The sequence below is a fragment of the Ambystoma mexicanum genome, chromosome 5q (assembly GCF_040938575.1).
Source record: "Ambystoma mexicanum isolate Mex_15411 chromosome 5q, UKY_AmexF1_1, whole genome shotgun sequence".
NCBI lineage: Eukaryota > Metazoa > Chordata > Amphibia > Caudata > Ambystomatidae > Ambystoma > Ambystoma mexicanum.
The window spans coordinates 1,320,970,752-1,320,991,202 of NC_090933.1; the positions used below are offsets into that span (position 1 = coordinate 1,320,970,752).

The 20,451-nt window shown below is 54.1% G+C and overlaps 1 protein-coding gene and 2 non-coding genes across 6 annotated transcripts in view; 1 reads left to right on the plus strand and 2 right to left on the minus strand.

Moving 5' to 3' along the window:
- Positions 1–704: 704 nt before the first annotated feature.
- The window catches only part of LOC138498502 (zinc finger protein 268-like), an 85,981-nt gene continuing 66,234 nt past the window's right edge, over positions 705–20,451 (plus strand). For all 4 annotated transcript variants that reach the window (XM_069622263.1, XM_069622264.1, XM_069622265.1 and 1 more), the window contains exon 1: positions 705–844. The gene's annotated coding sequence lies outside the window, so the exon portion shown is untranslated. The remainder of the gene's footprint in view (positions 845–20,451) is intronic.
- Positions 10,991–14,689, minus strand: LOC138499081 (28S ribosomal RNA). The gene has a single exon (XR_011279120.1). It is a non-coding gene; the product is annotated as a 28S ribosomal RNA (ribosomal RNA).
- LOC138499369 (5.8S ribosomal RNA) lies at positions 15,174–15,324 on the minus strand. The gene has a single exon (XR_011279378.1). It is a non-coding gene; the product is annotated as a 5.8S ribosomal RNA (ribosomal RNA).

Here is a 20,451-nt window from a genome sequence, read left to right on the forward strand (position 1 = left end):
GCGCTGCACCTGAGGGAGCCGAGGGCCCCGCCACACAGCCCCCCCCCCAGGGGGCCAGCAATCGGTGCTCCCTGGTGCCCTGCACCTGGAAGAAAAAGTCCAAGCTGCCGGAGGCAGGAAAAATTAAACTGAGTGACATGGATGTGGGGGAGAAGTTATAGACATTTAAAGAAATAGAAGAAGGTCCTCTGTCGGAGGCAGGTGCCTCATGAAGTAAGTACTGGGACGAGGAAGAGTGGACGTGGAGGTAATGCATACTGTAACCCAACAGACTACTAAACACACTCACTGCAGAGACACGATCAGAACAATCTACTGCCAGGCTCGCTTCTAAAACACTGCTTCTGTGCACATGCGTACTGTGCTTCTATAGCTACTTGTCAGGCTTACTTCTAAACCATCGCTTCTGTGCACATGCGCACTGTGCTTCCATGGCTACTTGCCAGGCTCACTTCTAAAACACTGCTTCTGTGCACATGCGCCCTGTGCTTCCATGGCTACTTGCCAGGCTCACTTTTAAAACACTGCTTCTGTGCACATGCGCACTGTGCTTCTATAGCTACTTTGCATGATCCTTTCGCTTATGTGCACATGCGCACTGTGCTTCTATAGATACTTGCCAGCTCACTTTGCTTCTTTGCACATGCGCATTGTGCTTCTACAGTTAATTATCAGGCTCCCTGCAGACAGACGGCTTCTCTGCACATGCGCAGTATGAACTCTTACTCGCCCTGTATTTGCGGGCCATCAGATTGAAGACCCAGGGCCATCTTCTTTGCCTCGAGCCCTCTTCTTCGTTTCTGGAGTTTTTCCCGCCTTTGGACCTCGTGGTGACATGAGAGAGGTGAGAGGTTTTTTATCCCTGACTGTAGCTTGGGTCCTTTAAACATAGCTCTCAACCATTTGTGTTGCAAAGGCGGGTGAAATCACCCGATTTTGTTTTTGGCGGGTGAGAAGCCCATTGTAATCTACAATCATTGGGTAGGCATTTGGCATGGCAGTTGTACTAGCAGTGGGCTCGCAGGCAGTACTGAGAACTGGTGCAGGAGCCTTGCAATCATTAGGTATGGCATTTGTCATGGCAATTGTGCTAGCAGTGGGCTCACAGGCAGTACTGAGAACTGGTGCAGGAGCCTTGCAATCATTAGGTATGGCATTTGTCATGGCAATTGTGCTAGCAGTGGGTTCATAGGCAGTACTGAGAACTGGTGCAGGAGCCTTGCAATCATTTGGTATGGCATTTGTCATGGCAATTGTGCTAGCAGTGGGCTCACGGGCAGTACTGAGAACTGGTGCAGGAGCCTTGCAATCATTGGGTATGGCATTTGGCATGGCATTTGGCATGGCAATTGTGCTAGCAGTGGGCTCGCAGGCAGTACTGAGAACTGGTGCAGGAGCCTTGCAATCATTAGGTATGGCATTTGGCATGGCAATTGTGCTAGCAGTGGGCTCGCAGGCAGTACTGAGAACTGGTGCAGGAGCCTTGCAATCATTTGGTATGGCATTTGTCATGGCAATTGTGCTAGCAGTGGGCTCGCAGGCAGTACTGAGAACTGGTGCAGGAGCCTTGCAATCATTAGGTATGGCATTTGTCATGGCAATTGTGCTAGCAGTGGGCTCACAGGCAGTACTGAGAACTGGTGCAGGAGCCTTGCAATCATTAGGTATGGCATTTGTCATGGCAATTGTGCTAGCAGTGGGTTCATAGGCAGTACTGAGAACTGGTGCAGGAGCCTTGCAATCATTTGGTATGGCATTTGTCATGGCAATTGTGCTAGCAGTGGGCTCACGGGCAGTACTGAGAACTGGTGCAGGAGCCTTGCAATCATTGGGTATGGCATTTGGCATGGCATTTGGCATGGCAATTGTGCTAGCAGTGGGCTCACAGGCAGTACTGAGAACTGGTGCAGGAGCCTTGCAATCATTAGGCACAGGAGCATTACAATCATTAGGTATGGCATTTGGCTTGGCAGTTGTACTAGCAGTGGGCTCGAAGGCAGTACTGAGAACTGGTGCAGGAGCCTTGCAATCATTTGGTATGGCATTTGTCATGGCAATTGTGCTAGCAGTGGGCTCGCAGGCAGTACTGAGAACTGGTGCAGGAGCCTTGCAATCATTAGGTATGGCATTTGTCATGGCAATTGTGCTAGCAGTGGGCTCGCGGGCAGTACTGAGAACTGGTGCAGGAGCCTTGCAATCATTAGGTATGGCATTTGTCATGGCAATTGTGCTAGCAGTGGGCTCACAGGCAGTACTGAGAACTGGTGCAGGAGCCTTGCAATCATTAGGCACAGGAGCATTACAATCATTGGGTAGGCATTTGGCATGGCAATTGTACTAGCAGTGGGCTCATAGGCAGTACTGAGAACTGGTGCAGGAGCCTTGCAATCATTAGGCACAGGAGCATTACAATCATTGGGTAGGCATTTGGCATGGCAATTGTGCTAGCAGTGGGCTCGCAGGAAGTACTGAGAACCAGTGCAGGAGCCTTGCAATCATTAGGTATGGCATTTGTCATGGCAATTGTACTAGCAGTGGGCTCATAGGCAGTACTGAGAACTGGTGCAGCAGCATTGCAATCATTAGGTATGGCATTTGTCATGGCAATTGTACTAGCAGTGGGCTCAGAGGCAGTACTGAGAACTGGTGCAGGAGCTTTGCAATCATTAGGCGTAGGAGCATTACAATCATTAGGTATGGCAATTATGCTAGCAGTGGGCTCAGAGGCAGTATTGAGAACTGGTGCAAGAGCATTGCAATCATTAGGTATGGCATATGTCATGGCAATTGTGCTAGCAGTGGGCTCATAGGCAGTATTGAGAACTGGTGCAAGAGCATTGCAATCATTAGGTATGGCATATGTCATGGCAATTGTGCTAGCACTGGGCTCGAAGGCAGTACTGAGAACTGGTGCAGCAGCATTGCAATCATTAGGCAGAGGAGCATTACAATCATTGGGTAGGCATATGTCATGGCAATTGTGCTAGCAGTGGGCTCGCAGGCAGTACTGAAAACTGGTGCAAGAGCATTGCAATCATTTGGTATGGCATTTGGCATGGCAATTGTACTAGCAATGGGCTCGCAGGCAGTACTGAGAACTGGTGCAGCAGCATTGCAATCATTAGGCACAGGAGCATTACAATCATTAGGTATAGCATTTGACATAGCAATTGTGCTAGCAGTGGGCTCGCAGGCAGTACTGAAAACTGGTGCAGGAGCCTTGCAATCATTTGGTATGGCATTTGTCATGGCAATTGTGCTAGCAGTGGGCTCACGGGCAGTACTGAGAACTGGTGCAGGAGCCTTGCAATCATTTGGTATGGCATTTGTCATGGCAATTGTGCTAGCAGTGGACGGGCAGTACTGAGAACTGGTGCAGGAGCCTTGCAATCATTAGGTATGGCATTTGTCATGGCAATTGTGCTAGCAGTGGGCTCGCGGGCAGTACTGAGAACTGGTGCAGGAGCCTTGCAATCATTAGGTATGGCATTTGTCATGGCAATTGTGCTAGCAGTGGGCTCACAGGCAGTACTGAGAACTGGTGCAGGAACCTTGCAATCATTAGGTATGGCATTTGTCATGGCAATTGTGCTAGCAGTGGGCTCGCAGGCAGTACTGAGAACTGCAATCATTAGGTATGGCATTTGTCATGGCAATTGTGCTAGCAGTGGGCTCGCAGGCAGTACTGAGAACTGGTGCAGCAGCATTGCAATCATTGGGCACAGTAGCATTACAATCATTAGGTACAGCATTTGGCATGGCAATTGTACTAGCAGTGGGTTCGGAGGCAGTACTGAGAACTGGTGCAGGAGCCTTGCAATCATTAGGTATGGCATTTGACATGGCAATTGTACTAGCAGTGGGCTCATAGGCAGTACTGAGAACTGGTGCAGGAGCCTTGCAATCATTAGGCACAGGAGCATTACAATCATTGGGTAGGCATTTGGCATGGCAATTGTGCTAGCAGTGGGCTCGCAGGAAGTACTGAGAACCAGTGCAGGAGCCTTGCAATCATTAGGTATGGCATTTGTCATGGCAATTGTACTAGCAGTGGGCTCATAGGCAGTACTGAGAACTGGTGCAGCAGCATTGCAATCATTAGGTATGGCATTTGGCATGGCAATTGTAGTAGCAGTGGGCTCAAAGGTAGTACTGAGAACTGGTGGAGGAGCTTTGCAATCATTAGGCGTAGGAGCATTACAATCATTAGGTATGGCATTTGGCATGGCAGTTGTACTAGCAGTGGGCTCGAAGGCAGTACTGAGAACTGGTGCAGCAGCATTGCAATCATTAGGCGTAGGAGCATTACAATCATTAGGTATGGCAATTATGCTAGCAGTGGGCTCAGAGGCAGTATTGAGAACTGGTGCAAGAGCATTGCAATCATTAGGTATGGCATATGTCATGGCAATTGTGCTAGCAGTGGGCTCATAGGCAGTATTGAGAACTGGTGCAAGAGCATTGCAATCATTTGGTATGCCATTTGGCATGGCAATTGTGCTAGCAGTGGGCTCGCAGGCAGTACTGAGAACTGGTGCAAGAGCATTGCAATCATTTGGCATGGCAATTGTGCTAGCACTGGGCTCGCAGGCAGTACTGCGAACTGGTGCAGGAGCATTACAATCATTAGGCACAGGAGCATTACAATCATTAGGTACAGCATTTGGCATGGCAATTGTACTAGCAGTGGGCTCGAAGGCAGTACTGAGAACTGGTGCAGCAGCATTGCAATCATTAGGTACAGCATTTGGCATGGCAATTGTGCTAGCACTGGGCTCGCAGGCAGTACTGCGAACTGGTGCAGGAGCATTACAATCATTAGGCACAGGAGCATTACAATCATTAGGTACAGCATTTGGCATGGCAGTTGTACTAGCAGTGGGCTCGAAGGCAGTACTGAGAACTGGTGCAGCAGCATTGCAATCATTAGGCAGAGGAGCATTACAATCATTGGGTAGGCATATGTCATGGCAATTGTGCTAGCAGTGGGCTCGCAGGCAGTACTGAAAACTGGTGCAAGAGCATTGCAATCATTTGGTATGGCATTTGGCATGGCAATTGTACTAGCAATGGGCTCGCAGGCAGTACTGAGAACTGGTGCAGCAGCATTGCAATCATTAGGCACAGGAGCATTACAATCATTAGGTATGGCATTTGACATAGCAATTGTGCTAGCAGTGGGTTCATAGGCAGTACTGAGAACTGGTGCAGGAGCCTTGCAATCATTTGGTATGGCATTTGTCATGGCAATTGTGCTAGCAGTGGGCTCACGGGCAGTACTGAGAACTGGTGCAGGAGCCTTGCAATCATTAGGTATGGCATTTGTCATGGCAATTGTGCTAGCAGTGGGCTCACAGGCAGTACTGAGAACTGGTGCAGGAGCCTTGCAATCATTTGGTATGGCATTTGTCATGGCAATTGTGCTAGCAGTGGACGGGCAGTACTGAGAACTGGTGCAGGAGCCTTGCAATCATTAGGTATGGCATTTGTCATGGCAATTGTGCTAGCAGTGGGCTCGCGGGCAGTACTGAGAACTGGTGCAGGAGCCTTGCAATCATTAGGTATGACATTTGTCATGGCAATTGTGCTAGCAGTGGGCTCACAGGCAGTACTGAGAACTGGTGCAGGAACCTTGCAATCATTAGGTATGGCATTTGTCATGGCAATTGTGCTAGCAGTGGGCTCGCAGGCAGTACTGAGAACTGCAATCATTAGGTATGGCATTTGTCATGGCAATTGTGCTAGCAGTGGGCTCGCAGGCAGTACTGAGAACTGGTGCAGCAGCATTGCAATCATTGGGCACAGTAGCATTACAATCATTAGGTACAGCATTTGGCATGGCAATTGTACTAGCAGTGGGTTCGGAGGCAGTACTGAGAACTGGTGCAGGAGCCTTGCAATCATTAGGTATGGCATTTGACATGGCAATTGTACTAGCAGTGGGCTCATAGGCAGTACTGAGAACTGGTGCAGGAGCCTTGCAATCATTAGGCACAGGAGCATTACAATCATTGGGTAGGCATTTGGCATGGCAATTGTGCTAGCAGTGGGCTCGCAGGAAGTACTGAGAACCAGTGCAGGAGCCTTGCAATCATTAGGTATGGCATTTGTCATGGCAATTGTACTAGCAGTGGGCTCATAGGCAGTACTGAGAACTGGTGCAGCAGCATTGCAATCATTAGGTATGGCATTTGGCATGGCAGTTGTACTAGCAGTGGGCTCGAAGGCAGTACTGAGAACTGGTGCAGCAGCATTGCAATCATTAGGCAGAGGAGCATTACAATCATTGGGTAGGCATATGTCATGGCAATTGTGCTAGCAGTGGGCTCGCAGGCAGTACTGAAAACTGGTGCAAGAGCATTGCAATCATTTGGTATGGCATTTGGCATGGCAATTGTACTAGCAGTGGGCTCGCAGGCAGTACTGAGAACCAGTGCAGGAGCATTGCAATCATTAGGTATGGCATTTGTCATGGCAATTGTACTAGCGGTGGGCTCGCAGGCAGTACTGAGAACCAGTGCAGGAGCATTGCAATCATTAGGTATGGCATTTGTCATGGCAATTGTACTAGCAGTGGGCTTGTAGGCAGTACTGAGAACTGGTGCAGAAGCATTGCAATCATTAGGTATGGCATTTGGCATGGCAATTGTACTAGCAATGGGCTCGCAGGCAGTACTGAGAACTGGTGCAGCAGCATTGCAATCATTAGGCACAGGAGCATTACAATCATTAGGTACAGGAGCATTACAATCATTAGGTATGGCATTTGGCATGGCAATTGTACTAGCAGTGGGCTCAGAGGCAGTACTGGGAACTGGTGCAGCAGCATTGCAATCATTAGGCACAGGAGCATTACAATCATTAGGTATAGCATTTGACATGGCAGTTGTACTAGCAGTGGGCTCGTAGGCAGTACTGAGAACTGGTGCAGCAGCATTGCAATCATTGGGCACAGTAGCATTACAATCATTAGGTACAGCATTTGGCATGGCAATTGTACTAGCAGTGGGCTCATAGGCAGTACTGAGAACTGGTGCAGGAGCCTTGCAATCATTAGGCACAGGAGCATTACAATCATTGGGTAGGCATTTGGCATGGCAATTGTGCTAGCAGTGGGCTCGCAGGAAGTACTGAGAACCAGTGCAGGAGCCTTGCAATCATTAGGTATGGCATTTGGCATGGCAATTGTAGTAGCAGTGGGCTCAAAGGTAGTACTGAGAACTGGTGCAGGGGCCTTGCAATCATTAGGTATGGCATTTGTCATGGCAATTATGCTAGCAGTGGGCTCAGAGGCAGTATTGAGAACTGGTGCAAGAGCATTGCAATCATTAGGTATGGCATATGTCATGGCAATTGTGCTAGCAGTGGGCTCATAGGCAGTATTGAGAACTGGTGCAAGAGCATTGCAATCATTTGGCATGGCAATTGTGCTAGCACTGGGCTCGCAGGCAGTACTGCGAACTGGTGCAGGAGCATTACAATCATTAGGCAGAGGAGCATTACAATCATTGGGTAGGCATATGTCATGGCAATTGTGCTAGCAGTGGGCTCGCAGGCAGTACTGCGAACTGGTGCAGGAGCATTACAATCATTAGGCAGAGGAGCATTACAATCATTGGGTAGGCATATGTCATGGCAATTGTGCTAGCAGTGGGCTCGCAGGCAGTACTGAAAACTGGTGCAGGAGCAATGCAATCATTAGGCACAGGAGCATTACAATCATTAGGTATGGCATTTGGCATGGCAGTTGTACTAGCAGTGGGCTCGTAGGCAGTACTGAGAACTGGTGCAGTAGCCTTGCAATCATTAGGTATGGCATTTGGCATGGCAATTGTACTAGTGGTGGGCTTGTAGGCAGTACTGAGAACTGGTGCAGGAGCAATGCAATCATTAGGCACAGGAGCATTATAATCATTAGGTATGCTGCCTACAAGCCCACTGCTAGCACAATTGCCATGCCAAATGGTGTAGATAATGATTGTAATTCTCCTGTGCCTAATGATTGCAAGGCTCCTGCACTGCCAGATCGCTAATCGGCATAGTTTATGTTTGGAACTACGACAGTAGATTAATGAAAACATTATTGGGTAATGCTTTCACTTTGGTTCGTCTTGCGCTGGTCCAAGAATGTCACCTCTAGTGGCACAATACGAATGCCCCTGTCCGTCCGTCTTAATCACGGCCCCAGTTCCCGAAAAACACAAAATAGAACCAGTGTCCTATTCCTTTATTCCTAACTTAAGTATTCAGGTGACCGGCCTGCTTTGAACACTGTACTTTATTCAAAGTAAGCGCTTCAGACACCCAGGACACTCAGTCAAGAGCATCAAGGCGGTGCCAAGAGGCAGGGGCTTGGACAGGCAGTGGTAGCTCGCCTCACGGCAGACCACCAGCTCGATCCCAAGATCCAACTATGAGCTTTTTAACTGCACCAACTTTAATATATGCTATTGGAGCTGGAATTACTGCGGCTGCTGGCACCAGACTTGCCCTCTAATGGGTACTCGTTAAAGGATTTAAAGTGTATTCATTCCAATTACAGTGCCTCGAAAGGGTCCTGTATTGTTATTTTCCGTCACTACCTCCCGGAGTCAGGATTGGGTCATTTGGGCACCTGCTGCATTCCTTGGTGTGGTAGCCGTTTCTCAGGCTCCCTCTCCAGAATCAAACCCCGATTCCCCATCACCTGTGGTCACCATGGTAGGCACAGAAAGTACCATCAAAAGTTGATAGGGCAGACATCTGAATGCATTGTCGCGGTCACATGGATGTGCGATCGGCCTGAGGTTATCTAGAGTCACCAAAGTGGCCGGGCGAGCCCGGATTGGTCTTGGGTCTGATAAATGCACGCATCCCGGGAGGTCTGCGCTCGTCGGCATGTATTAGCTCTAGAATTACCACAGTTATCCAAGTAACAGATGGAGCGATCAATGGAACCATAACTGATTTAATGAGCCATTTGCAGTTTCACTGTACCAGTCGTTTGTACTTACACGTGCATGGCTTAATCTTTGAGACACGCATATGCTACTGGCAGGATCAACGAGGTAGCCGCACCTGCTGGAGGGTGGCAACAAGGGGAGCCGTGCGACTGCCTCAGAGCCAACCTTTGCACCCTCTGGGGCTGTCTGCAGGACCCAAGTGCCAAAGAGCATCTCTAGACGTGTGTGGGTCGGGTGGACAGGTTGGTCACGCGGGCGCCGGCGGTGTGTGGGAGATAGTGGCCAGGCCAAGGCACAACTTGAACCGGTAGGGGGGTTCGCCAGCACGCTGCCACTGGTATGGCGACAGAGGGGGTCAGCAGCCAACTTGTGTTCCGAACTGCTGGAGAAACGTGCTTGGTGGAGGAGGAGCCTCGTCGTGGCTTGCGAGGGGATCCCGTCTGATCTGACCACTGGGGAGTTTCCGGGCTGCTCGGCCTTCACTCTAGAGCCGCCCACTCGAGGGGGTCCTCCCCGAGGGAAGCACACCCTTGACACGGTCCCAAGGCGGGTGGAAGCAAATTGCTTGAAACAGCCGAGGCTGGCCAAACAGTCCAACCCTATACAGACCAAGTGCACCAAATCGATCCCATGGAGTGCTCGGAAGAGCACCCCTAGCAGGCCAGTCTCTGCTGGGGCATTGCGTGGGGCACGCCCCCCGGCCGGCCCGGGGAGGTGCTGTGGTTTCACCATGGAGCCCGGGTTGGGCAGCGAGAACCAAGAGGAGCTCAGACAGGCTCCTCTCACCCAGTCTATAGTAATCCAGAGGAAGGTGACTAAGCTTTTTCATCTGTGTACCCAGAGGACCTCTCTGCAAAAGCGTCGGGTATAGACCCAACTGGAGAAAAATGTCAAACTTAAGCCCATCGGGACTTCCAGAGCAGCCCAGCCGCCTGGTCCTTGCAGACATTTCTCTGGGCAATGACCAGATGGCCGTGCTCAGAGAGCAGCCATCGGTAGGTAAATGCATTCCAATGGGCCTGGACGGGAAGGGCCTTTGCCCCCCCCGCCTGACAAAGGACAGGGGACCGGCAGGTGCCCAAAGGCATGGGCCAGCACCAATCGTCATCCTCGAGCTCTGGCCAGGCAACCTTAGAGTCCCCCCCCCTCCACGTAAGAGGTTTTTCATCCACCTTGGAGCTTATCCCTCTGGGGAGGGACAGTCGACCCACATGTGAGACAGGTACCCAAGGCTGGGTGCTTGGGGGGGACCATCACCCCCCCCCCCCCCAGCAAGCCTGGAGCTTTAGCAGGGCCCCTTTAGAGCTTTTCCCTGTGGGGAGCGATGGGAACTCGACCAGGGCTCCCTGCGACTACCACTGGGTTCGGGGGCTTTCGCCCTGGAGCTCTGGCCAGGCCCCCCTCAGAGCTTCTCCCACCACATTAGAGCCTTTCCCTCCAGGACTAACCGACAAACACTGTGGAACTCAGGGCCGGACACTGCAAGCGCATTTACCCCCACGCGGAGGAAAGGGACCCGCTCAGGGTGCCCCTTCACACACGCACCTCGTCTTGGACCTGACCACATGTGGTTGATACTTGCCCGAGGACCGGGAGCAACCCACCAACGCCATTGAACTGAAGCCGGTAATTGCGCCACGGCCGACCTGGAGGCCGCAGGGTGGCACTTCCATGCCAACCGAGACAAATGCAGGAGTCAGCCGCGGCAACCACAACTCGGGCCATCTGGGCCTACTCCCCGGGCCAGATGGCCCAGCGGCCGTGCCTGCCCCCACCGTCCAGGGGCACAGGCTTAAGGTACCATCCCGCGCCCTGGGGTGGCTTGCACCCTCTCTTCCCCTGCCCTGTCCGGGGGCTTAAGGCACCACCTCGAAGGCCCGGGCCAAGACCATCTGGTCCGCCAGGCTGACCAGGAAAGCTGAGACGAGTGCTCCCGCCCAGCCCGCACACCCCCGTGGGTGCGCACCTAGGGTGGGTGGTATTTTACTGTGCGTCCTGCGGGCACCAGGAGGAAGGATGGAGAACCTTGGTGACGGTGCCGCCTTGCGACAAAAGCTAGGCTCAGAGGATGACTTCCAATAGATCGCAGCGAGGTAGCTGCTCTGCTACTTATGAAACCCTGAACCAGAATCAGGTTGTCTACGAATGATTTAGCACCAGATTCCCCACAAACATGCGGTGCACTACGGGTGAGAGAGGTGGCCCCCTTCTGTCCAAGTCCCAAGGCGAGCGGCTCTACACACCGGCTGCGAGGCCGGCTATCCTAAGCCAACAGATGCTCGACAGCGCTGCAGTATCACGGTCTGGGGGGGGGGATTTCTGACTTAGAGGCGTTCAGTCATAATCCCACAGATGGTAGCTTCACCCCATTGACTCTTCAGCCAAGCATGCACACCAAATGTCTGAACCTGCGGTTCCTCTCGTACTGAGCAGGATTACTATTGCAACAACACAACATCAGTAGGGTAAAACTAACCTGTCTCACATCGGTCTAAATCCACCTCACGTTCCCTATTAGTGGGTGAACAATCCGATGCTTGGTGAAATCTGTTTCACAATGACAGGAAGAGTCGACGTCGAAGGATCAAAAAGCGACGTCGCTATGAAGGCTTGTCCGCCACAAGCCAGTTATCCCTGTGGTAACTTTTCTGACACCTCCTGCTTGAAACCCAAAGTCAGCAGGATCGTGAAGCCCCGCTTTCACGGTCTGTATTCATACTGAAAAATTGAGATCAAGCTAGCTTTTGCCCTTCTGCACTGCAGGAGGTTTCTGTCCTCCCCGAGTTCGCCTTAGGACACCTGCGTTATCCTTTGACAGGTGTACCACCCCAGTCAAACTCCCCACCTGCCACTGTCCCCGGAGTGGGTCGTGCCCAGCAGGTGCCGGGCGCTTGGAGCCAGAAGCGAGAGCCCCACGGGGTAAGTGGAAAAACAATAAGAGTATGGTATTTCCCAGCGGCCCAAGGGCCTCCCACTTATCCTACCTCTCATGTCTCTTCACAGTGCCAGACTAGAGTCAAACTCAACGCAGACGATTCTGCCAAGCTTGTTCCCTTGGCTGTGGTTTCGCTAGATAGTAGGTAGGGACAGTGGGAATCTCATTCATCCATTCATGCACATCACTAATTAGATGACAAGGCATTTGACTACCTTAAAGGTCATAGTTACCCCAGCCGTTTACCCACGCTTCATTGAATTTCTTCACTTTGACATTAAGAGCACTTGGCAGAAATCACATTGCGTCAACACCCTCCACGGGCCTTTGCAATGCTTTGTTTTAATTAAACAGTCAGATTCCCCTAGTCCGCACCAGTTCCAAGTCAGCTGCTAGCTGTCGGCCGAGGCAGAATGCCGGCCCTGAACCCCAGGAGGGGGAACGAGAGAGGCAAACACTGCAGCTGGGGTGATCCACAGGAAGGGCCTGGCTCGCATCCAGAGGCAGAGCCGCCCCCCTGGGGGGGGAAGACACCTCATCCAGCCATGGTGCACATCCAGCCCTGCTTTGCGCCCCAGCCCGACCGACCCAGCCCTTAGAGCCAATCCTTATCCCGAAGTTACGGATCTAACTTGCCGACTTCCCGTACCTACATTGTTCTGACATGCCAGAGGTTGTCCGCCTTGGAGACCTGCTGCGGATATGGGTACGGCCTGGCGCGAGATTTGCAACATCTCACCCAGATTTTCAAGGACAAGCGAGAGTTCACCGGATGCCGCCAGAACCGCAACGCTTTCTGAGGCTCGGGCCTCTTTCTCAGGGCTTACCCATTCCAGGGTGAGCTGCCCTTCACAAAGAAAATAACTCTCCTCCCTGCGGCTACCGCCGGCTTATCTGGGATCATTTGCGTTACCGCACTGGACGCCGCAAGGGCGCTTGTCTCTGCCACTCTGGGTTCGGGGATCTGAACCCAACTCCCTTTCGATTGGCTGAGGGCAACGGAGGCCATAGCCCATCCCTTCCGAACAGTGCTCGCCTATCTCTTAGGACCGACTGACCCATGTTCAACTTCTGTTCACATGAAACCTTTCTCCACTTAACCCTTCAAAGTTCTCGTTTGAATATTTGCTACTATAACCAAGATCTGCATCTGTGGCAGCTCCACCCGGGCCCTCGCTCTGGGCTTCTGTGCGTACCGCAGCAGCCCTCCTACTCGCCTGACTTAGTCCCCGCGGCTCTCAGCGTGGGCCGTGTATGGGCCTGACGCTCCAGCGCCATCCATTTTCAGGGCTAGTTGATTCGGCAGGTGAGTTGTTACACACTCCTTAGCGGATTCCGACTTCCATGGCCACCATTATGCTGTCTATATCAACCAACACTATTTCTGAGGTCTGATGAGCATCAGCATCACGCGCCTTAACCCGGGGTGCGGTTCATCCCGCAGCGCCAGTTCTGCTTACCAAAAGTTGCCCACTGAGCACTTTCATACAATACCACGCCAGCGAGCCGGGCTAAATACCCATTTAAAGTTTGAGAGTAGGTTGAGATAATTTTGGCCCCAAGACATCTAATCATTCGCTTTGCTAGATAAAACTGGGGTTTTCGTGCACCAGCTATCCTGAGGGAAACTTCGGAGAGAACCAGCTACTATATCGGTCGATTAGTCTTTTGCCCCTATCCCCAGGTCGGATGATCAATTTACACATCAGGACAGCTACGGACCTCCACCAGGTCGAGTTCACCATCTTTCGGGTACTATCACACACGCTCATGCATCATCTCTCTGATAGAGCGGGCGAGACGGGTTGGTGGAGGGCCCACCGCGACAGGATGCCACTGCAATCGGCGAGCACCGGCCCTCAACATCATTGCATCACAGGGTTTAATTCGGCCCTCTGACTCAGGCACGTGTTATACTCCTTGGTCAGTGTTTCCAGACAGGTCGGGTGGTTAACTGACATCACCTCGGACCCCTGGCTCCCTTTGTGGGCCGCCCCGCCCGGCAGCACGACGTGGTCGGGGCGTATTGAGGGCAGTCCACCACAGTCGCATCGGGAGCCCTGTCTCCCATCGCCACTCTAGCGACCCCCCAAGAGTGGCCAGGACGGTTGCCGGATAAGGGCGCGGTGGCGGTCTATCTCCCTCAGCCCCGTGGACACAGCAAAACTGCTGTCAGGGGGCTGTAACACTCTCTGCTGGAGCAGAGAGCCACCTGCCGCCTGGGGCCTTCCCAGCCAGTCGTGGTGCACCGCTACAGAGGAAATGCACCCTGCTGGGGCTGGATGTGCCCGGGCCGCAGACCCGCAAGGGCCTCCCCCGTTCCAGGTAACCAACCTGGCTGCCGTGTTGAATCCTGTGGGCGGACTACACAGACCCCACCAGTTTACCTCTCAACTATTTCACGCCCTCTTGAACTCTCTCTTCAAACTTCTGTTCAACTTTCCCTTACAGTACTTGTTGGCCATCAGTCTCGTGCCCGTATTTAGCCTTAGACAGAGTTTACCATACGCTTTGGGCTGCATTCCCAAGCAACCTGACTCCAAGAAGACCTGATCCCGGTGTGCAAGAGGCCGGTATTGGCCTAACACCATCTGCGTGGTGAGACTCAATCAGAAGGACTTGAGCCCCCTGAGCGATGCCAGGGAGTCTGTCTTCTGTACGCCACATTTCCCACGCCTGCCGCTGAATGGGGATTCGGCGCTGGGCTATTCCCTTTTCACTGGCCGTTACGGAGGGAATCTTGGTTAGTTTCTTTTCCTCTGCTTAGTAATATGCTTAAATTCAGCAGGTCGCCACGTCTGATCTGAGGCCGTGGTCGGGGATGCGCAAAGCTCAGGGCAGCTGGCCTCGGGCCCGTACGGGGGGGTTGCTCCAACCCTGTGCCTCTGGCGCAGGCGAGTGTGCTCTGTCCCAATCTGCGACAGAAGCCCACATGGTCACGAGGTCCGCGCTCCATGGTCATCCTGCGCCGGCAGCCATGGGACACCAAAGACAGCCACACACATCACAGCCAGATGCCCCGGGGTAGGGTGAAGGTGCGCCAGGCTTTTTTCAAGCCTGCTGCTGCCACCACCACATCCGGGGGGTGAGCCGGCCACCCGGCCCTCCTGAAACCAGCATGATGCGGGGAAACTGGGGAGGCCAGGACGCGTCTGCAATGAGCTTGCGTGCCAGATCCATGGATCTTGCGACGGTGCTGATCGGGGTCTGACCTTAGGGGGATGAATGGAATGGGGTCTCTGCGACAGCCCCAGTCACGGCCCTGGGAGGGAACCCTGGGGCGATTGATGTACAAGTGACCCTCATACAGGCGTAGCCCCGGGAAAAACCCAGGGCCACATGGTGCGTTCGAAGTGTTGATCAATGTGTCCTGCAATTCAAACTAATTCTTGCAGCTAGCTGCGTTCTTCATCGAGGCACAAGTCGAGTGATCCACCACCAAGCGTCACAGGCAACTTTTCTTTGTTCCAGACGTTGGCCTGACCCTGCCGGTGCAGGAGAGGTCGGGGGAGGCAGCGCCGCCTGTAGCGGGACAGCCCAGCGCCCTGTCTAGCTCGGCCGAAACCATTGTGGTTTAAAAAAAGAAAAAAAAATCCAGATGCTCAGCCTGGGAAGCCTGACCGCCACCTGCAGCAGCACAGCGCTTCCCAGGGGGATTGGAGGTAGGCCGCTCCGCCACCTGCCCACCTGGCCCGATACACTCCTCCTTCCCAGACCCCTTCCGCTTCCCTTTTGGAGGGGGCTGGGAGACGGACAGCGAGGTGGGCCAGAGACAGCACAGACGGGGGGGTTGGGCGGGGCCGCTAGAGTCTTCAAACCCCAGCCCAGCCGCATAGGGCCCAGCTCCAGGTACCTGGGCAAGAGGGAAGGTCACCCACTGTGCCAGCGGGCCTGGCCATCGCTCGCCCATAGATGTGGGCGGCTGGAACCTTGGCGCCCACCGTCGAGTAAGCCAGCTGCACCATGGCTCAGGACTCATGCCTGGCGTTCCGGGCCCCTGTCTGCCTGGGGAGGCGCCCCTCAAGAGCAGTCGGGTTCCCCTCGGCTCCAGGCTGCCCCCACTCGGGGCCTCCCTGCTGACCAGGGTGTGCCCACCAATGCCCACCCGCTGGCAGGTCTGAGAGGGTAGTGCGCGCCCCCGGCCAGCACAGAGACGGGCTCAGTGAGGAGAGGGGCTGTGCAGGGCTTCATTTCCGTTGCGTGGTTGGGGACATCTCCAGCAGGTTAACCCAACCCTGCCAGGCATCCCTGGCCATCTGCTGGGTCGCGGACCCCTCTCTGGTAGAAGGGAATCCCCGCTCTCTGGTGGACCACACACACCGGACTGCTCTGCGAGAGGTGCCCCGGGCTGTGGGTGTGCATGTCTGGGATGCAACCGAGGTCGGGCCCACGGCTCTCCCTCCCGCTGCTTCACTGTTAATGATCCTTCATGCCCCCACCCACAAGCAGATACCATTCACACTCAAATGCCCCATTTCTCCTTCCAAACACACGTTCCAGATTCAAATGCCACCTCCCTTCTGACCCACATGCCACCATCCCTCCATCAAAACCCACACAAAGACACCAACATCCCTCCATACCTACACCAAGATCTTCCACCCCTCAGAGCCACACCCATATGCTTCACCTCTAACTCCAGACTCAAACTCAGATAGCGCCATTCGCTCTCTCTCTATACCCACGCCCGATTACCCAATCCCTTCGACACACACATGCTCCCACCACTCCAATAAACCAACATCCTTCTTTCAAGACAAACATACCCCATCCCTCCATTCACACCCAGATATCCCCTTCCTTCCCACCAGAGTGCTCCAGCCTTGACCCACATGCTCCACCATTCCCTGACATGCCTCCATCATATGCCCTGTCCCTCCATTCCAGATCAACAATGCCCCCTCCGATCCAGACTCCAAGATGCCCAATCCCTTCCTCAAGACCCATACCATGATGGCCCATGCTCCCTCCACACAGAAAGATGCCCCTATCCGTCCCCCGACCAATGAGCCCCAATCCCTCCCTCCAGATGCACACCCATGTGCACCATCCCTTCCTCTCAGACCCACACCAATATGCCCCATCCCTCCCTCTCAGAACCACACCAAGGTGCCCCATCCCTCCCTCTAGACCAATACCATAATGCCCCATCCTCCCTCCACATAGCAAGATGCCCCTTCCCCTTGCCTCAGATGCCCATGTGCCGATCCTGAATCACATGCAGATAGCCCCAGCCAACCCCCTCTAAAACCACCCATCCTAGTATGCCCCCATCCACCCAGACCCACACCAATATGCCCCATCCCCTCCTTCCAGATCCACACCAATATGCCCCATCCCCTCCTTCCAGACCCACACAAATATGCAGCCTCCCTCCCCAGACCAATGTCCCCGCCCCTCCCATCAAACCCACACCAATGTGCCCCCACCACCTCCTTCCAGAGCCACACCAAGATGCCCCGTCCAACTTCCCAACCCACATCTAGATGACCCATGCCACCCTCCAGACCCACTGTGCCTCATCTCTCCCTCCAGAAACACACCCATGTGCACCATCCTTCTGCCCAGATCCACACCAAGATGCCCCGTCCCACTTCCCAACCCACACCTAGATGACCCATGCCACCCTCCAGACCCACTGTGCCCTATCTCTCCTTCCAGAAACACACCCATGTGCACCATCCCTCCCTCCAGAGCCCCACCAATGTGCCCCCACCACCTCCCTCCAGAGCCCCACCAATGTGCCCCCACCACCTCCCTCCAGAGCCACACCAAGATGCCCCGTCCAACTTCCCAACCCACACCTAGATGACCAATGCTACCCTCCAAACCCACTGTGCCCCATCTCTCCCTCCAGAAACACACCCATGTGCACCATCCCTCTGCCCAGATCCACACCAATGTGCCCCCACCACCTCCCTCCAGAGCCACACCAAGATGCCCCGTCCCACTTCCCAACCCACACCTAGATGACCCATGCCACCCTACAGACCCACTGTGCCCCATCTCTCCCTCCAGAAACACACCCATGTGCACCATCCCTCTGCCCAGATCCACACCAATGTGCCCCCACCACCTCCCTCCAGAGCCACACCAATGTGCACCCACCACCTCACTCCAGAGCCACACCAAGATGCCCCGTCCCACTTCCCAACCCACACCTAGATGACCCAGACCCACTGTGCCCCATCTCTCCCTCCAGAAACACACCCATGTGCACCATACCTCCGCCCACATCCACAATGTGCCCCCACCACCTCCCTCCAGAGGCACACCAATGTGCCCCCGCCACCTCCCTCCAGAGCCACACCAAGATGCCCCATCCCACACCACACCTAGATGACCCATGCCACCCTCCAGACCCACTGTGCCCCATCTCTCCCTCCAGAAATACACCCATGTTCACATCCCTCCACCCAGATCCACACCAATGTGCCCCCACCACCTCCCTCCAGAGCCACACCAAGATGCCCCGTCCCACTTCCCAACCCACACCTAGATGACCCATGCCACCCTCCAGACCCACTGTGCCCCATCTATCCCTCCAGAAACACACCCATGTGCACCATCGCTCCGCCCAGATCCACACCAATGTGACCCCACCACCTCCCTCCAGAGCCACACCAAGATGTCCCGTCCCATTTCCCAACCCACGCCTAGATGACCCATGCCACCCTCCAGACCCACACTGCCCCATCTCTCCCTCCAGAAACACACCCATGTGCCCCCACCACCTCCCTCCAGAGCCACACCAATGTGCCCCCACCTCCTCCCTCCAGAGCCACATCAAGATGCCCCATCCCACTTCCCAACCCACACCTAGATGACCCATGCCACCCTCCAGACCCACTGTGCCCCATCTCTCCCTCCAGAAACACACCCATGTGCACCATCCCTCCGCCCAGATCCACACCAATGTGACCCCACCACCTCCCTCCAGAGCCACACCAAGATGCCCCGTCCCACTTCCCAACCCACACCTAGATGACCCATGCCACCCTCCAGACCCACTGTGCCCCATCTCTCCCTCCAGAAACACACCCATGTGCACCATCCCTCCACCCAGATCCACACCAATGTACCCCAACCCTCCCCCCAAACCCACACCGCTGTCCCCATCCCCCCCCCAGATCCACACCACTATGTCCTATCCCTCCCTCCAGACCCACACCAATGTGCCCCTTTCTCCAGATCCACACAAATGTGCCCAATCCCCCAGACCCACACCAGCATGCCCCTATCCTACCATTCAGACCCCACCAAAATGCCCAATCCCTCCCTCTAGTCTAGACCAATACCATAATGCCCCATCCTCCCTCCAAATAGCAAGATGTCCCATCCCCCTTGCAACAGATACCTGTGTGCCAATCCCGAATTACACGCAGATAGCCCCAGCCAACCCCCTGTAAAACCACCCGTTCTAAGAGTCATACGCTCATTAAACATTAAATCATTCTATTAGCCCCCTTTGATCAGTTAAACACCACCATCCACTGTCTCCCTGTCCCTTAGCCCTCCATACCGTTCATGTTGAATAGATGAGCATGATTTTTAAAGTACATGTAATTTCCCGCTCCCCTGTCTAAATCGGGTGTCTCGGGTGTCTTGCAGGAACATTCACGGTATCCGGAAGAAAATTGCAACCTGGCAGCCAGAGCCTTGCCGCTCAGGACGCTCCAGGGTCTCCTAAAAACGTTCCCGCCGTCCCAATGAAAATGCCCACCCCAAACGCTCCAAGCAAAAGGCTGGCAAGCAGGGTCCCAAGGAAAATGCCCACCCCATCCGCTGCGAGGCAAAGGCAGGCAGGGTCACAAGGAAAATGCCCACCTCATCCGCTGCAAGCAAAAGGCTGGCAGGGTCTCAAGGAAAATGCCCACCCCATCTGCTGCAAGCAAAGGGCTGGCAGGGTCACAAGGAAAATGCCCACCCCATCCGCTGCAAGCAAAAGGCTGGCAGGGTCCCAAGGAAAATGCCCACCCCATCCGCTGCAAGCAAAAGGCAGGCAGGGTCCCAATGAAAACGCCCACCCCAAACGCTGCAAGCCAAAGCCTGGCAGGGTCACAAGGAAAATGCTCACCCCATCTGCTGCAAGGCAAAGGCAGGCAGGGTCCCAATGAAAATGCCCACCCCAAACGCTGCAAGCCAAAGCCTGGCAGGGTCACAAGGAAAATGCCCACCCCATCCGCTGCAAGCAAAAGGCAGGCAGGGTCCCAAGGAAAATGCCCACCCAAATGCTGGGAGGCAAAGGCAGGCAGGGTCCCAATGAAAACGCCCACCCCAAAAGCTGCGAGGAAAAGGCAAGCCGGGTCCCAAGGATAATGCCCACCCCAGCCGCTGCGAGGCAAAGGCAGGCAGGGTCCCAAGGAAAATGCCCACCCCATCCGCTGCAAGGCAAAAGGCTGGCAGGGTCACAAGGAAATTCCCACCCCATCCGCTGCAAGGCAAGGGCAGGCAGGGTCCCAAGGAAAATGCTCACCCCATTCGCTGCAAGGCAAAGGCAGGCAGGGTCCCAAGGAAAATGCCCACCCCATCCGCTGCAAGCAAAAGGCTGGCAAGGTCCCAAGGAAAATGCCC